The sequence below is a fragment of the Corvus hawaiiensis genome, chromosome 16 (genome assembly GCF_020740725.1).
Source record: "Corvus hawaiiensis isolate bCorHaw1 chromosome 16, bCorHaw1.pri.cur, whole genome shotgun sequence".
NCBI classification, from domain to species: domain Eukaryota; kingdom Metazoa; phylum Chordata; class Aves; order Passeriformes; family Corvidae; genus Corvus; species Corvus hawaiiensis.
In genome coordinates, this window is record NC_063228.1 from 578203 (window position 1) to 596375 (window position 18173).

Genomic DNA, 18173 nt, shown 5'->3' on the forward strand with positions numbered 1-18173 from the left:
ATAGCAACCTGCATTTCTCAGTGATTTTGCAGCCTTCCCCAAAATATCTTTGTTGCTTACCATTGTGTCTTCAATATGCTTAACTTCAGTTTATATGTTCTGTGAAAGAGCTGAACTTAAACCAGGAGATTGTCAGAGAGATCTGTAGTGACCATATGGTATTATAAAATTACAAAAATGCGAGAGAGGGTTGAGCCAGTTCCAGTTGCCAAACTTACTACTTGCTTCTAATAAACACTGAACTATCTGGCATCTGCTGTCCCTCAGGTAATACCATCAAGAGTAGAAGTAAATGTTTCCTTTTAATTGCATTGTTTATGTCTAGAGGGTCCAGGGAGATCATGTGATGTTTATCTAGCTTTTCCATGCATACTGAATCAGCCATTTCAGGGAGAACTTCATTATTCTTGCCAATTTTCTCTTCAATTAGACTGAAGTTTCACTTCAGTCATTTTTTGGAGTTGTATTCTGTATGACTTCAGAAGTGAAAGTCCCAGCAGTTACTTTCAGTATGTTTTTTGATAGGATTGTTTCTTTTATTTTAACTCTTATTTAGTATTTTGGCAAGGAAAAACTAGGTCAGTGCTTTCAAGGAAATCTGTGGATGAAAAGTGCAGAATGATACAGATTTAAGGCTTCTTGGGTCAGAGAGGGGTTTGGGAATTGAGTTCTATTATTTGAACCAAAAGGAATTTAGTAGAGCTACAGTTGAGGGAATTTCTGTGAAAAAGCTCTACTGAATGTAGCTGTCCGTCCTGCAAAAAAGTAGGAATGTATTAAATGGAGAAAATTCTTTGTGCAGTGACTAGAATTTTGGATAGTTACACAGAAATCTCTTATGCTTTCTACAGGAGATAATTAGAATAAATTGTGCATGTACCTTCTTGGAATGGTCTTCCTGTGAGGGGAGGATAATCCTGTCAACAGGACATCTCCCAGCAATGATCCCTGTGCTGGTTTTGGCTGGGACAGGGTTGATTTTCTTCACAATAGCTGATAAGGGGGCTGTGTTTTGGATTTGTGCTGGAAAGAGTGTTGATAGTACAGAGGTGTTTTTGTTACTGCTGGGCAGCACTTACACAGAGCCGAGACCTTTTCTGCTCCCAGCCCACAGCGAGGAGCCTGGGGGTGCACGAAGAGCAGGAGGGGACACAGCTGGGACAGCTGAGCCCAAAGGAGCCAAGGGCTGTTCCAGACCTTATGATGTCATGCTCAGTGTGTAAAGCTGGGGGAAGGAGGAGGACAGGCAAGACACACACATTTGGAGTGATGGCATTTCTCTTCCCAAGACACAGTAGGAGTGATGGAGCCCTGCTCTCCTGAACACCTGCCTGCCCAAGGTCACTGGTGGATTCCTCCTTCTGCTTTGCTTCTGTGTGCAGCTCTTGCTTTACCTGTTAAACTGTCTTCATCTCAAGCCATGAGTTTTCTCCCTTTAGCTCTTCAACTCTCACCCCATCCCGAGGGGGAAGAGTGAGTGAGCACCTGTGAGGGGCTTAGTTGCCAGCTGAGGTTAAACCACAATAGTTCTGAACAGAAATGAGCTGTTCTCTTTAACAGAGTTAGGAAACATCAGGGATATGCTCCCAGCTGAACTGGGTACTGACCCAGGAGCCCAAGGGATTATGTGGCATAAAGAAGGATTTGCTGTGTCAGTGGGAAAATCTTCTGATTCTCGCAGGAAGGCTGGGATTTGGTCCAGCTGAACTCAGCGGCTGCAGGAGCCACAGCTGGAATGTGCACAGAAAAAGCAGCTGCACTGAAGTGGAGGCCTGTCAGTTTGACAAATGCTGCTGTGCAGCTCGTGTCACCCTGGAGCAGTAATTCCCCTGCTGAAGTGTGTGTCTGATTGGCAAGGCCTTGAGATAAATTCCCCTCCTGGCTGAGGCTCTCTGTGGGCACCGGTGTGAGCGGTCACAGCCTCTTCTCAGGATTCTTCTGAGGGCTGGACACACAGATGATGCAAATTGTCCAATTCCATTAACATCTCCCTAAGTATTTGAACTTTCCTGCTCATCCACAACGTGTGAGGTGCTAAGAGGCAGTGTAACACTGCAAACTTACAGGCACTTGTTCCTCCAGCATCAACTCAGCTGGCTCAGTGCACAGAGCCTCCAGACACTGATACATGCACCTGCCTGGGACAGGGAGAAAGTCTCATCAGGAGCCTCTTCTGTCCTCTCCCCCCTTTCCAGAGCATCATTTGCTACTGGGGAAGCTCCTGGTGTGAACTGGGGGCTCTGCCTTGGCAGCTTCTGTGCAGGACTCAGGGCATGGGGAGCAGGGCAGGAGGGTCTCACTGGCACCCTAATGCCATGAGCTCCTGGAATTCCCTTAAAACCAGGGCTGAGGCCAGAACGGGACAGGGTAAGTAGGGAAGTGCCATTTTAAATTAAAAAGGCTACCTGGGAAGGTATGCAGTGTCCCCATTTTCCCATATCCCCCAGTGCTCCTTGGGCACCTGGGAAATGTTATCTCAAGGGCCAGTTTCTATGTTTGAGCCTGATCTTTGTTGGTGCTGACAGCACCTGGCAGATATTTTTATGTGCAAGTAATTAAGCTTCTGCCTCTTTATCATCATCTTTTTTTTTGTGCCAGAGGAACACAGGGTCTTCAGAAAAGCAATGTCAGACAATATTTGAACTAGAGAAGAGAGATAATAAAGATCACATATTGTTGGGGGAGTCATCTGTTTGTGATGATGAATAATAAATAATTCATTGTGCAGGTACCAGTGATACAGAAAAAAGATTCATAATTTCCTTGAGCCTGTAAATATCCAAATGTTACACTCAAAAATTAAATAAAAGCGGTTTTACCAAACATGTTCTGTAGCATATCTTATTTAATCTGAGTATGTAGAGCTGCCAGTTTTTCCAGGCTTGGAAATAAAAAGACTTTTATAAATGTTACATACATAGGTGCTATGGATCATGGAGCTGAGTTGTTGTTTATTATGATCTTGTCTTATTTGTGTTGTGGCGAAGGAATTGTGCAGTAGAGCTTTATATTTTTAGGTGAGGAGTGTCCGTAATGCTGGAAGGTTGAGGTGGGTGGGGAGTCTGTTGAGTCACTCCTGAACAGCTCAGTGACTGGAGCCGTTGAACAGCTGGTGATTTGGCAGCCTGTGTTAGGTAGTACTGGTTCGTTTCTGTGGCAGTGCCATGGCTGCCGAGGTCCCTATTTTGGCACGTCAGAGAGCAGCTGTGGCCTTGAGTCAGCCCCCTGAGGGAGCTGCACTGCTGGGGAAGCCTGGGCACCCCTATCCTGGCCTGGCAGAGGGGTGGGAGGGTGGCCACCATCCTGAACACCAAGTGTAGGGATGAAAAATTTCCAGGGTATCAGTGATTTTGCAAAAATATTGTAAGGGCAATGATTTTAACTGAAAAAAATCAATGCTACTTCCATAAATGAAACAATTATTTTCTTTCTTGACTGGGATGACTTTCTTGAATAAAGGAGGAATGAGGCAAAATTTTTAGACAATGAAAGAACTGCTTTGGTGTGACAGAGGCACCGGGGCAACTGGACTTGGTTAAAAATTAAACCAAGATAAATGTATTTTTAAAGAATTTAGAGTCAAGCAGGGGTTTTCTTTTTTTTTATTTTTCCCCTACAGAAGGTTTGTGTAGTGGTTTGGTTTTTTTGTTTGGTTTAGGTAGTTGGGTGTGGTTTTTGGGTTTTTTTGCAACTGAATGTAGTAAACAAGAACTCATATGAAAGAGTGGAAGACTGGAAAATGCAGCTGTAGTTCTGCTATACTGTCCCTTTGATTTTTGAAAGTTAAACCTGGGAAATTTTGAGAGCTGGCATATTTGGAATTGTAGACACCCTTCCATTAATCTTTAAAGTAAGAGATTTTTTAAAAGAATAGAGAGTGGTCAAAGAAAGATTAAAGCTTAAATAAAATTCAAGCTTTTGTTTAGGACTGATTTAAAAAAAAGAAGAACTTGACATTCCTACTGAATTCATTAGGCCTGGATTTCATCCAGGTTTTCTCCCAGTTTGATTTAACTGCAGGTGACTGGAACAGATGGGAGAGCCTGGATGTAGGTGCATAGCCAGTGATAGTTGTTCAGTGACTCCTCCCTTGGCAATTAAGCTTGAGATGGACTTGGGCAGTGCGTTCGTGGTGCCTTTCGTGGGGGCTGAACACTGCAGTGTTACTCAGGTCGGGTCTCTCTCTTCTCTGAAATCAAACACAGAGGGAGTCTGTTGTACTCTCCCCTGCTTTTACAGTCAGACAGTACTCAGGAGAGGATCTAACAAGAATTTGAAATAATCTGATTTTTCTAATTAGTGTAAAATTGAATAATTTAAGAATAAAAGCAAAACAACAACAAATGCAGTAACTTCTGGTTGCTTTGTTGTAGTAAAATGGAGTGTTTGAGAACCTTAAGCTTATTCTAACAGTCCGTCCCCAAATGGTGGGAGGGGTATTTATTCATCTGGAACAATGTATATCTTTTAAATACCTATCTCAGATTTTATAAATAATAGTTAGACCCAGTCGTGTACGGGAGATGTAGTGTTTGTTTGTTTAATTAGGGAGCTGAGCTGAGCTAAATCCTGTGGCAGATGTTGCCATGTATAATGTAATAAATAAAAGTCTTTATGGGACCCAGCAGGCAGCAGAGCTCTCAGTTAGCAGATGGCAAAACATTAAACTGGCAGTGCAGTAACTTAGCTGACAGTGTCAGCTGGACCAGACCCAGGCTTAGCACGAGCATGAATCAACTTCACATCAGAGGTGTCGCCCAGCCCGCGTTTCTGCTGTGGATGTTAATACTGTCTTTAATACTGTCCATGATAGAAGATTTGTCATCCAGCAAGGTGATGTTGCAGTAAAAGTCAGTCTAGGCTTAACCCGATCTCTGCTGTGCAAGGCAACGAAAGATCTCTTAGAAGAAAAGAGCAGATGTGCTGCTCAGTCCAAACTAAGGGTGATACAGGGACTGGAGATGTCAAACCTGTTAGAACTAAACCCTGTGGAGCCTAGCAGGTGAGAAAATGCTTTTTGGTTCAGAGGAGAAGTTGTTGCATTGGGCACTTGGCACCAGCTGTCTGTCACAGCCCCTGAGTGGGTCTGTGGGAGTACTAATGCAGAAAAGATGTCCCTGAGCAGCTGGAGCCAAACTGTACATTGCCTCCAGAGATCCCACGTCCTGCAGGATAAAAGGACTTCTGCAATTCCCTGCCATGCAGACAGGTCATGCTTTTCACCCTAATTTCCTCCTGGCTTTCCTTTAGAGGTAAACACACACACATCTCTCCAGGCATTATTCTGTTGTCCCCTGCTGGGACGTCAGCTGCCGTCTCCCGAGGCTCCCCGCACTGCAGAGTAGCTTCTCCAAACCCAGTCTGGGAACACCCTCACCTGCAGCTCCCCCAGGCCCCTCAGTGATGTGCCCCCAATGCTATGGCATTTTCCCTGGGCCCAGCTCAGGCTCCAGTTTAAGACTGATATTACTTACTGATATTGTTTTAGCCCAATGTTATGATGTTTAAGCCCACCTTAAATGCAGTTGTCTGAACAGCAGGTGTTTATGACAGAGTAAAACAGGATAGATTGCAAAGCAACTGGGAAGGCAAAATGCTTTGTACAAACTTCAGAATCCAGCACAAGGCAGTTAATCACTCACTCACCACAGTGGCCTGCATGTGCATATGTTGAATTTAATATACCTTTGTGGAAAAAGAAGGGTTTCCAATGGTTAGCTGCTTCCTTTGGCTTTAGAGAATGTCCTACAGGGATGCTGGTGACTTTTGGCTGTTGTGTTTCATTCTTTTCTCTTGATGTCTCTCTCCTGTTGGTAGGCAGCTCACAGCAACTTCTGAGCAAAGTGGAATATTAGAAAGGTTTTAAAATTAGTTTGAAAAAGCAAGCAAGTTGTTCACATATGAAAAATACAGCCCAAACAAAGTGCACCTTGTAAAACAGCAAATTGTTTAAGCAGAACAATGTAGTGTTTGCTGGTTTGGTTATACTCATTTAAATGGAAAAAATGTACTAAACCTTCTCTCTGAGGGATAAACTTACTGGCTTTTAAAGGCACATATTGCCTCTCGAGAAAGCAACTAACCTGATTTACTGCAAGTTTGGTTTTCTTTTTTTTTTTTTTTTCCTCTTCTGACACCTCTGGGAAGATGGGATGGATTGAGTTGAGGTAGAACACCCAATATCCTCCCAGAGGACATTGCTGCCCTACAGTCGCCATGGCTGTGTTGCATCAAAACCCCACAAGAACAACACAAGTAACTCATTCCCTTAGAAACTACATAATAGTAAACAAGTTTTATTTTCTCCCATGCATAATGCAGCCCAAGGTTCTGAGCACAGTTGCACAAGGTGGGATGGGAGGGGAAGGTGACTTTGCACAGGTTTGGTTTCCCTGCATGAGGAGATTAACCAGGATTGTTCCTGCTCCTGCGATGCAGACTGTTCTAACAGCTGAATCTCTAAGAACCTCACCCAACTGCTGCAAAGACTTTCTAACTATACCACACAATCTGCTGGTGGTCTTGAAAAGTCAGTAGCTCTTTCTTGCCAAGAGAAAACAACGGAGCTTTGCTGCGGGAAATCCTGTGGGGTATGATGGTTAAGTCTTGTGTGAAGGAAATGACAATGCACAAAAAGCTCATTTCCTTCCTATCTTTTTTTAGTACATGAAAAGGTGGGATTACAATAGTTGCCAGAATTTCTAGGTGTTGATATGTTAGTCCTAAATTAGGAAGAATCTGAATCTGGGTGGTCTAGTTGGTCACTGAACTGAGATTCCACCAGAGAAGTTCAGAAGTGTCTGTTTGACTTTAGTTCTGTTGGCTGCTTCAAGAAGCAACCCTCTTGGCAAGAAGAATGATCACCAAGATTGCCCACAAATAATTGTATTTGGGGATGTGAGAAGCCAGTTGTGAGGCATCAAGCAGGTACAAAATTCTTGAAGGGACATGTGTGTTTATTTATATGTATCAGGAGCACCAAATCAATGACATCTAGAATGAAAATCATGTTCAGAATAATGTGGTTAAATATAGGCACTTCAAGTGGCAGAGTGGGCAGAATTTCAGTATTTTCCTAACCACAGGCATAAACCTACTCCCATTAAATACTAAAAAGTCCTCAATTTCAAACAGAACAATTGATGTTTGGAAAGTTTCACCCTGAAAATCATCTGTTGAATCCTGACACCTAAAAGTATCTTATGCATTGAATGGGGTTACTCAATTCAGATTATTCTCAGTCGGAATGTTTGATGAGGAAATCTTTTGAGTAGCCACTTTTAAGCCCATTTAGGTTTACACAGTTTGAGTTAAATTCAGATCAGTACAGTGCCTGCAGTGATGGTTAACAGTAATCCTTTATCTCCTAAAGACTCTGGAAATTATGTTCTTTGTACGAATTTACAAGGCAACAGATGATGTGTCAAGACAGTAATTTAAACCATGAATCTGCCCTTGCTTAAAGATGAACTTCTGCAAAAGAAAAATGAATAAAATGCTAGTGGCAGACAAGCAGAATCTGCGGGTAAGTGCATCAATTTTTGTTACTGACAGATCTTGTGCTTGTAATAAAACTGAAGTGCTGTGGGGTCAGTGTCAGAATGAAAATACAGTTGTTTTCACAAACATGCTCATGTGATGGTAATAGTAGCTATTAGCAGGGTTGACACAGCTATCTGCCAAATAGAAAAATGAGTTCTCCTCATCACAAAATGAGCAAAATTGGGGGAATAATAAATCAGAAAATTAGTTAAGACATCATTTATCTTTCATGGCTTTGTGACATTGTGGCTTAGAGTCCTTCAGGACATAAATTCATTTATTGCATTTTATTGTTATGAAAACCTGTCAAGGCTGGTATCAGGCTCTGGGAGGTTAGATGAGCAGAGGTAACTGTGTGGTGTTAATTAAGATGGTGTTTGCATGCTTTTGTTCACCATGTGGCCAGTTTGCTGTAAACTGTTGAATTACTCTTCTTCCTCTGAGCCCTTTAAGGAAAATGAGAATTCCAAAATGAGTAACTTCTGTCTGAGAACTTGTGGCTCTGGCTATCACAGGTGCTGGTGGCTGGATGGCAGCAACCATTATATAAAATGAGATGAGGCTGTGCTCTATTCAGCCTTTCATTTCTATGTGTAGGTTCTGTGCAGTTATTCTAGACATTCAGTTTTTAATTTTAGGCTCTGTCAGCATGAAGAACTGGTGCTATCTAAATTTTGTATTGGGTATTTTTTTTGTCCTTTATGGATTCCCATGTATTTTGTAGTTACATGTCAGAGGATTGCTTCACTTGTCACAGAAATGCACGTACCATTTCTCTTCTTCAAGACATGCCATTGCATGATAATTAGAGAGGGAAGAAGATGAGATGAATATGTCGATCTGAAACTCTAAAAGAGGAAAAATAGTAGAATTCTGTCAATTTGTACTTTTCACTCTGCTATTTTCTTCAGAAAATAGCTAATCATATATGATGAAATTATTTCCTCAGTGTGGGGTTATTAACAATTTATGCAACATTTTGAAAACTGAAGGAAAAGTAATTGCCTAATACTAACATTCATACTTTAAATGCCTAGCTTCAATTTTGCTTTTGGACCAGAGATTTTTAAGTCTGTCTTCGAATCCTACGGTGAACATGCGTGCAAAATTAATGCTAAATCTTCAACCAAGGAACTCCCTTAGCTGTGCTCTTCCTCCAGAGGAGTTTGTGACAACTTCTATAGAAAACTCATAAAGACCATGAGACTGTGCAGGAATGGAAAGAAAATGGATTTTACCTTACATTCCTTTTATCCTGTAAATATTAAAGGATACCTTTGTATGTTTTAAAAATCCCCCAATTGTTCCCTGAAAGCCAAACAAAGTGGGATTAATTTTTAGTCAGTGTCTTAATTGCACCTGGTGGGGCTACAGGGGAAAGGGGATGGTGCTCAGAGTGTGTAGAAAAGTTTGGACACGTTCCTTTCCTTACAAAGATAAATAAATGTATATTTAAATGCCTTTAGAGGAGCACTGATATGAAGTTTACATTGTCAGCTTGAGTGTTTTTTGGCAGTGTTAAGCAGTCACTCCATCTTTAGCCATGGGGAGAGGCTGGGCAGGAGATGGAGCTGTCTGTGGTGTCCGAGGGTGCTCAGCAGGGCCAGGAATTTGGAGCAGAGGCCATCCTGAGACAGCAACGAGTGCAGGTGGAGAGGGAGGGAAGGAGCTGCTGGAAGGAAAGCTGCTCCCAAAGGGTCCATATTGCACACTAATGCTTCTGCAAAGCTCTTACAGATATTTATGAGAAAAGCTGTAGGACTGGGAATCCTTATCAGAGATGAAGGGTGGTGTAGATGGTTTTTGGAGGGGAGAATTCCCAGTGTAATTTGTTAGCAAAATGACAATAAAAAAACCAACAACCATAATGTTAGCTTTAAATTCTTTTTAGCATTATTTAGAGCAGAGACCCAGAATTTTCATCAGGTTGGGTTGTTTTGATCTTTTTCTTCTGAGCATGTCTTGCTATTCAGTTTTCCACAAGAATTTTAGCATCACCAGCAAGCAGCATATCACTTGTTACAGCACCACTGACTTTCCATCTGCCCTGGGAGCTGAGCTGCTCACAGATTGCTGTGAGTGCAGTGCTCTATGATGAGCTGAGTTTCTGGAATAACAAAGCTGTTGTGTTTCTTTGAAATGCAGGTCAGGTAGCCTGTGGCACTGAGCACAGGACCACTGATGTGGTCAGCGAGCTCCCAGGGGCACGTGAAGACTCGTTTACACACTCTGTCCCAAAGACACACGGGGTACGTCCTGAATACGCAGGAACAAGAAAGGAAGGATGTGATTTTGCTTTTTCTACATTTGATGTTTTCTTTGGGTCCTGGAAAAGGAAGTATTTCAGCATGGATTTGCAAAGGGACTTCTCACTTCTGTGACTGAGAGCAGGAAGGTCAGCTGTAGGTCAGCATGGACTTTGTTCTAGGCTGTTATTATTCAGTGCTGTTCTTTCACACCTCCATTCCCATGCAAAGCTGCTTTTTGCATGCAGCAGATCTGTGCATTCACAGAATATGCTCTTAATGCAAAATAAACTGGTCTGGTCTTTGGAGACTGAGAGCCCCAGCAGGGTATGGGGCAAGGAGTGATCGAAGAAGACCTGGGATGCTACAGGGGACCAATGGGCCGAAGAGAGGGGCAGCTGCATCCTTCTTAAAAAGAGGTAATGATGTCTTTGAGCTCTTGTGCAGGTGTACTTTAAAAATCCCAGTACAGATGCAGACAAAATCCCCTCTCTGGTAGAAATCCAACTGTTTTCACAAAAGGCTGAGTAACTCCTTAAATAAGAGATGTAGGTCAGGTGGAGGAGCCAGCCAGGGGTGCCTCAGGTGCTGTTCCTGAGCAAATGGAGCTGGTGGGAAAAGGGGAGAGCTGCTGGCTTGGTAGCTCAGTGGTCTGTGCTCTTGTGGCAGAAAAGAGAAACGTGGAGAGCAGCGAAGGACGCACCCGGCAGCAGCGCATGTTTGGAAGAGGAGGTTGTTCCCACCAAGGTGGTTGTGGGTTTTTTTTCAGATGCCTACACAGCTAGGAGCACTGGGAAAGTGGATTAACTGTTTAATGAAGCACAGGATGCAGCTGTTTTCCTCCTCGTGCCTTTAGTGTTCTCTCTTGTATACTGCCAAACGTATGGGGAGCATCTGAGAGCAACAAGCAGCAGCTTAGTGGCTTAGGAGGGAAATCCCAGAGTTAGGTATGGTTTAAAGTCACTACAAATGTTCCTGCATGCCCTTTGGGGTGGTGTGGCCTGATGGCCCTGCCACATACACGCCCTTCCTGCCTTTGCAGTGCTCTGCTCAGATCTCCATTCCACTGGTTCTCCACATATGTACTGTGCTCATGATTGAGACTTGATTCTTATAGGGCTGCTTATACTCTTGATGCTGTTTTTTGATTCCCCCCCTGTTGCCCCCTGGGACCCTCTGCTTTCCCTCCCCTCCTGTTTATTTGCACACATTTGTCCACCTCCTCCTTTTGCTGTCAGGAGACAGCAGGACTCCATGAGGAGTGAGCCATCAGCTTTGCTGGACTTTTGCATCAGGTGTGCTCAACTGTTTGGGCTTTGAAGGCTTTACTGGCTGCTGCTCTGACTGAGATGAATATTGTGTATCTGTACAATGCACAGCAACTAATGTAACATAGCCATATTCTCTGTGCATTGGGCAGAATTTCTGACTTCATGCATCATTCTCAGCTTGCTGTAGCAATTTCACAAAGTCAATCCTTATCTATTAGCACATAGGAAAAGCAGCAGAGAAATAGGCACAGGACTTTTTTTTTTTTTTTTTTAATTTTAAGAAGGTTTTCTAAGTGTATTTCATGAATAATGAACCTACTCATTTGGAGTAGGCTTTGGGTACTTGACACATTCTGTGCAAGAGCTGACGTACCTGACCTTTGAACTGAGTTGATCACAGGTTTGACTTTTTAAGTTATGCAGTTAATGTACATAGATGAAGATGATCAGCTCAGCACAGCCACCCTTGCCTTTGAGGGTAATTTGGAATATTTTGGGAGCATTACATCACTCATGAAGTTCATTTATTATGTGCCATCTGAGAGGCCCCCTAAATTCAGCCAAACTAACCACTGCCAGCCCTCTGCACAATCTTTTGTTCCTGCTGCCCATGCTGGCTCCTCTCCAGGAGGGAGAGGTGGTTTCCAGAGCAGCTCAAGCACACAAGCTCTTACCATTCCTTGTGTCTCTTCTTTCCAGACACCTTTGGAGTCACGCTTCCCTACAGAAGAGGTGTTGCAGATGGACCCCACTGTGTTTCTGAGGCATTTGGTACTGTAAGTGGCTCACTTGAACGAAAGCGATTTTGGGAAGAACAGCTGGGAGCTGGAGCAGGTAAGGCGTGTTGCTTGCGTGGGCAGGAGCAGTTTGGTGCCTGTGGCTCTTGCATGTTCTAGTGAGCTGGAGCACAGCCTGTACAGGAACTTCAGGCTGGCGTTGTGTGTCGTGCTCCAGCCTTCCTGGTCTTTGGGAGGAGAGAGGCAGAGGGAGCCTGGAGCAGAGGGACAGCAGGGCACTCTGCACTGGAAGCAGGCCAGTCTCTGTGCCAGTGCCACAGCTGACAGGAGACAACCTCGTTGTGCAGAGGCAGGTGGGACAGAGCCAGGAGCTCCTTGGAGAAAGCCCAGGGAGACAGGCTGTCCTACAGCCACGGCTCTGCTGTGGCACCCTGCTCAGGCTCCTCACATACTGCGCTCTTCTCCAAGCAGCTGGGTGGGCTGGCACCAGGGAAGGAGGGCTGCTTATGCCTCAGCCACCATGCAAATTGTTCCCAAGAAAGAGCAACTTGGCAGCAGCTCCCTGGGATTTGTGACTTTGGCAAGTTGTCAATGGTAGGGAGTGAGAAAGAGGTGCGAATGAATTATTCTGTCTCCACAAGATTTTTCCCTCTGGGGGATCCAGGCACAATCTTCCTCCTCCTGAGCTTGCCTTGCTGATTTTGTTAATCTGCAGCATGCAGGCAAGGTCCTAAATGTCGCCTAAAAATATCTGTCCATCATAGAGACTTAATCATGCTAGGCCCTTATGGAGCATCTCTGCCTAGGGATGATTTTTCCTTGATGTGCAGAGGTATGTGGCAATTATATGCAGACATGGGACTGCCTCTGTCTAGTTCTGGTAAGGTGGATGGAAAATAATGTGAAGAAAGAGTAGGAAAAAGCATAATAAAAAGCAGGAGAACAGCACTGACCTAGGCAAATACACTTTCTCCAGCCAGGAGAAAAGTTTTTTGAGCAAAACAAGCAAAATGCACCTATTGTCTGCTCTTTGTAGTGATGTTTGGAGCCGCTAAAAAGTGATTTCATCGCTGCCAGTTCCAAAAATAAAAGGTCAGCAATGAAGGCCCTCCCCAGTCCTGAAAAGCACTTGTTATTTTCCAGTAGTATTTGAGGCTAAGCTCTGTTTGCAAGTGTCTTGCTATAATTTGAAATTTGTTCGTTTGTTTTTTTAAAAAACGGGATTCAGTCACATGGTTCCTGGGTTTGAGACATCGCAGAGATTGCCCAGCCTTTGGGAAGCTGAGGTAAAATGGTGGGAGCTGGTAGTTCTGTGTATTAACCCTTCCCCCTGTCCCTAGCAGATATTTTTAAGGTATTACTGATTTTCAGTAGTCAAGTACTGCATGGATTAAAAGAAGCATCAAGGGGAAATCCTAATTTCCAAAGAGAGCAGTGCTGTGTGAGAGTGGGGCAAGAAGTGGTTTGCTGCTGGAAAATGCCAGCTGTGTGTGTGGTGCCTGTTTGCATTTGGTAACAAAAAAGAGAAGACTGAAGTCCTGCTGAATCACATTCCCTGTGTCACCCCTGGTGCCAGCAGAGCTGCAGCCATGGTAAGGTCAGAGTGGGGACCTTGCAGCCCCAGCAGAGCAATCTGGGAATGAGCAAAAGCCCAGCTCGTGGGGTGGCTGGGTGTGCAGGTGGATGGCAGCCTCGGAGCGCGCGTCTGCCCTGCGCCGCTGTCCCAGCGCTCAGCAGGTGAGGAAATGCTGAAGGCAAGTGCTTCCTACTTCGTAAACAGCCTAATCTTTCATCAAATAATTTATTCTATGTAAAGGAAGAATTCTAGTGTGCAAAGCTAATCTGTCTTGTCTAAACCCTCCGTTTTTATCTTTGAAGCCCAAGTAAGTGTCCAATTTATAGTATTTAGTAGATAGGATTTGGGATTCTTATCGACTTGGCAATCTTGGTTTTGGACTTCCTGGTCACGTTTCTGAAAAAAACCATCAGCTTAAGAAATTGATGTTTTTGACAGTGTATTTTCTTTTCTTTTTTTTTTTTTTTTGAATGTCTGAGACATTTCTGCTTGGAAAGTGTGTGTTGCAATTATCAGGTTATAACAGTATTCTAAAATTTTCCTCAGACTAAATGACTTTAAAAGTCCTGAGTGAGAGAAGTTCCTTATTTCTCTGGCTTCTGTATTGTCAGTCAAAATATTTACAAGAGCCAGGAGATGCCATATTTTCTACCAGGAAAGGTAGAAATTTGTGGCAAAAGAAGGGATTTAATCAGAATTGATGGTTTCACTTTGAGACAAGCCAGCAAGTTTTTACTTGTAATTATTTCTGATGTTTGTGTCTTGAGATTCTGAGTTTGATGGGCAAAAGGTCCCTCTTTTCAAGGCACTGAGTACTTGGTGGGGTCTGGAGGGCTCAGGCCTTCAGCAGATCAAGGTCACATAGGAAAGGAAGAGATGGAGAAAGAGAAGCCAAAAGGAGGAATTACAATTTTCAGTGCTGTCAGTCTCTACTGTTCTCATGCTGTCCAGCTGAGGAAACTGCTAAATGCTCTGTTTGCTGGTGCTTGGTGCAGACAGGGCGTGCAAGAGGCTGGCAAAGAAATACTTCGGTTGTTGTTGCATAGTCTGTGGCTCCCTCCTGCTGTTAATGCTATAGGGAAAGTTGCCTAAGTTGAGGTACCCAGCTGGGTAATGTGTTTATCCTCAAAAATCATGTTTCCCATTGCTAAAGAACCATTCCACTCTAAAAAATTATCATGTTATTAGCTGTGCTGTGTTGTGAGAGCTCACCTTGTGATGTCTTTTTTTTTGACACCATCTTCAAGTAATTTGTTTGGCAACAAACCAGGCTGATTAAATACAGCAAACAGGCTGAAGCTCTTTTCCCTTTTCAGCAAGCCAATGACCAAGGCTTTTTATATAGCTTAAAAATAACTCTGCAGATGAAATTCTGTAGGGCCTAATTCAGCCATATTCGCCCAATCAATTTGTCTTATACTACCTCTCTCTGTTTAAGGCTGGTCTTAATAAGCTGTCAAAACCCCATGTGCAGTGGTGGATAATGGTAACTCGTCAGCTGAGGGAGATGTGGGTGAGGGACCTGCTGTCTATAAAGTAGTGTTGTTGCTTTTTCTCATCAGTTTTTCATACAAGAAAACCAAATATGTAGCTATAGAGATAATCAGCAAGTATGTTTTTCGACTTTTGAGTGTGCATGCTCTATTGATAGTGTTGGCTGCTTTTTAGGTTGGAGTATTGTGGAAAGCAGAGGGAGGTGAAGCCCACAGCAGGAGTCATTAATTAGAGGAGATGATAGTGTGAACATGCTGTGGTACACTCAGGTGAGTCTTGGTACACATTGATTTATACATTATTAAAACAAACTCCTCAGTTACTTTCAAGATTAGTGTGACAATGTATTTTTGTTAAAGCCAGGCACAGGGGACAGAGAGCATGTTCCTGGCGTAGGCAATTAGTTCTCCTTTTCCCAGTCTTGCTGGTCCAACTCAATTAACAGCAGACTTCCTCATACATTGCTCTGCTTTATCTGTCTTTGGCACAACTCCTTTTTGTATTTTTCATCATCACATGGGTAATATGTGAAGGAGAAACTGGTCCTTCCATGACAGAGGAGATTAATTTCAGCAGCTGTTGCAGGATAAATGCAGGATACAAAGGGAATTTGATGTGAAGGGGCTTCAAACCTTGCTTTTGCTTATGAGTAAACTTGCAATGTTTGCATCTTCACATTATTATTTGGGAACTTCATTTACTAGCTGAGGAAAACATTTTTTCCTGCAGTGTGCTAAAGCCAAGCTCTAGACTTTGTTTTCTGGGAAGGACAGTGATTCTAGTCTGGAGATGAAGTCCAAGGTTTAGTTGCCATTCCCTACAACTTGTGCAAATATTGGAAAAGCGTTAGCAGGTCCTGTACTGTTTCAGGGCCAGTATGTGGCTAAGCAGGGGCTCGTGCTGGCTGCAGTTTCTTACCCAGGAGAAGCTTCTTCACCCCGCTGAATAACTTGCAGCGTGTAGAAGACCCAGAATCTGAAATGTAAGAGGTTTGCAGGAGAGCAGTAGGTCAGGGGAGTGGAGGATTAAATGGAGTGACCAGCCAAAGCTGGGACTGTGGAAGGTGTTATATGCTTGGGACTGTGCTGGGAGTTCCCACTCTGACAGTGTTAACAAGCTTTTCCATAATTCAGTTACACCTTGGAAACAGTTAAAGCAATTTAACAGCAAACTTGGCATAATTACCAGTTAATAGCCAGAGTCAGTGCTCCTAAAGTGTAAATTGTTTTGGTATTGATCTAAGCTTACACTGTCAGCATTTTGTAGAGACTGAACTTTAAGTGCTTAATTCAGTGGTATGCAACCATTAATTTTTTTTTTTTTTTAATCTGCAAACAAAGGTGCAAGTGCTTATTCTATTTTTCTGCAATAATAAAATCAATTAAAATGTTTTTCCCCAAATATAGATGACCTTTGTAAGCAACACATTTGAAATGCCAACATGTGAAAAGAAAATTATGACAGGATCTTGTGTTGATTAGGAGAAATGGAGGACTTGCTAGCAGGTTAACACTGTAGCTGCTGACCAGGCCTCCTTTACACTGATTTCCAGTGGTAGGAGTTCTGTGGTCAGGTCAGTGCTCCACCAGCCTTCCTGCAGTTAAGCTTATGATTTTGTCTCTAAACCTATTCCAGTGTAGTTTGATATTTAGTGCTGAAGTCATTACCTCTTGGTGAACTTCAGCAAAGCCCAGAGATGGGGCAGTCTGCATCACCATCAGCACAGGGGAGTGTGAGCAGAGTCTACACACAGGGGAATACCTGGAGGCATCTTTGCAGGATCGGTGCTCCATCTCCAGAATGGAGGAATTGCACAGTTAGGAAGACTCTGACAAAGTCTATCAGAGCTGAACAGTGAGATTGAACATGGAGGCATGCATGAGGACCAGGAGAAATTGTTTTCCCAGCATCCTCTTCCCCAAATTCCTTGTGCTGCCCATTCTGGTGAGAGTGACTTGGAGCGGGACTGGGTGATTAATACTGTTTAGTGCTTTGCAAATAGAAACGATCTGTGACACAGGTTCTGCATTAGGTATTTTCTTCTTGAACAAAAGGCAGATCCTACACTTGATATGTTTGGAGGCAAATCTGAAAAACAGTAAAATATGGAAGGAAACAAAACGAACAGTTTGTGAAGGAACAGGTTGCTCTTGGCCCGCAGTTCCCACAGAGGTCCCTGGTGAAGGGGGTGCAGTTAGTCCTCTGGGTGATTTAGTCTTTAGTAGGAATTAGTCTTGGTGTCTGCCCACCCAGAACAGAAAGTTCAACCTGAATCAGACTTAAATGTGTCTCTAGCAGACCAAGACTTCAAGTTGGTCAGCTCTCCTGCGAGGAAATGTATTGCTTTGTTTGTCAGCAGGGACTGGAGAGGTGTTTAAACTCCACCGGGCAAGATTCTACCAGAACCATGGGGTTTATTTTTCCCCTTTTAATTTGACTCTAATAAAGACTGTAATGAATCTCTCTGCATAATTTTCTGGGTTCTATAGCCTTCCCCTGTCTCCCTGGCAAAGCCTATTGTAATTTAATTTTCTTTCTTCCTCTAATTTATTTGTGTTTCATAGCCCTGCCTGACAAGCTTTCCCTTGTCTGGCCATCTCTTTAAACTCTCACTTGGTTGCTGCGATGAACATGCATTGTGTGTTTTATACTTTATAAGTATTTCTGTGGGAGGAGACAGGACAGTCTGTTGTTTTTGATGGTCATTTGCACACCAGATTCCCTTTGGGACCCATTTCCTCAGTTTACTAATTACCTGCCTGCATGGGAGTGAAGAGCTTCAAGTCTTTTCATACAGAAATGCTCATGGACAAGAAACCAAAGAGTGGTTTTACATGTACATTTACTGATAGCAATGGGTTTTAATCCTTATGAGCTTCTGAACAGGTGTTTCTGGTTTGCTCTTCACATGTGGCAGTTCAGGACTAGTTCCTTGAATTTAAAATCCAGTGTTCCAAGGGTTTATGAAAGTTTACTTTTCGTATCTGCCTCGGAGTGTAGGTGATTGCAGAAACAGTTCATGACCCATGAATGGATGCATTTGCTTCTGTAGCTCCACACAAACCTGTGTCCCTCGTGCACTGTGCTCCGCGCTGAACTCGGTAACCGCGCTGTTGTTCCTTCAGTGCAGCCAGGACTGGAAGTGCAGAGCCCTGGGTTCACAATGTTTTAATTACTGTTGCATCAGACTGCCTGAATGACAGTGTACTGGCACGTCACATCATTTACAGAATTTATTCTTGAAATCCAGAAGGGCTGATTCATGCTTCTCAAGTCTTTTCTTAGACCTCATGAAGAAGGAAGTGAA

General features: G+C 43.3%; 1 long non-coding RNA gene across 1 annotated transcript in view; it reads left to right on the forward strand.

Annotated features, from left to right (window-relative positions):
- The window catches only part of LOC125334483, a 144089-nt gene that overhangs the window by 53430 nt on the left and 72486 nt on the right, over nucleotides 1-18173 (forward strand). The window contains exon 2 of the long non-coding RNA XR_007207148.1: nucleotides 11759-11893. This is a non-coding gene — a long non-coding RNA (uncharacterized LOC125334483). The remainder of the gene's footprint in view (nucleotides 1-11758; nucleotides 11894-18173) is intronic.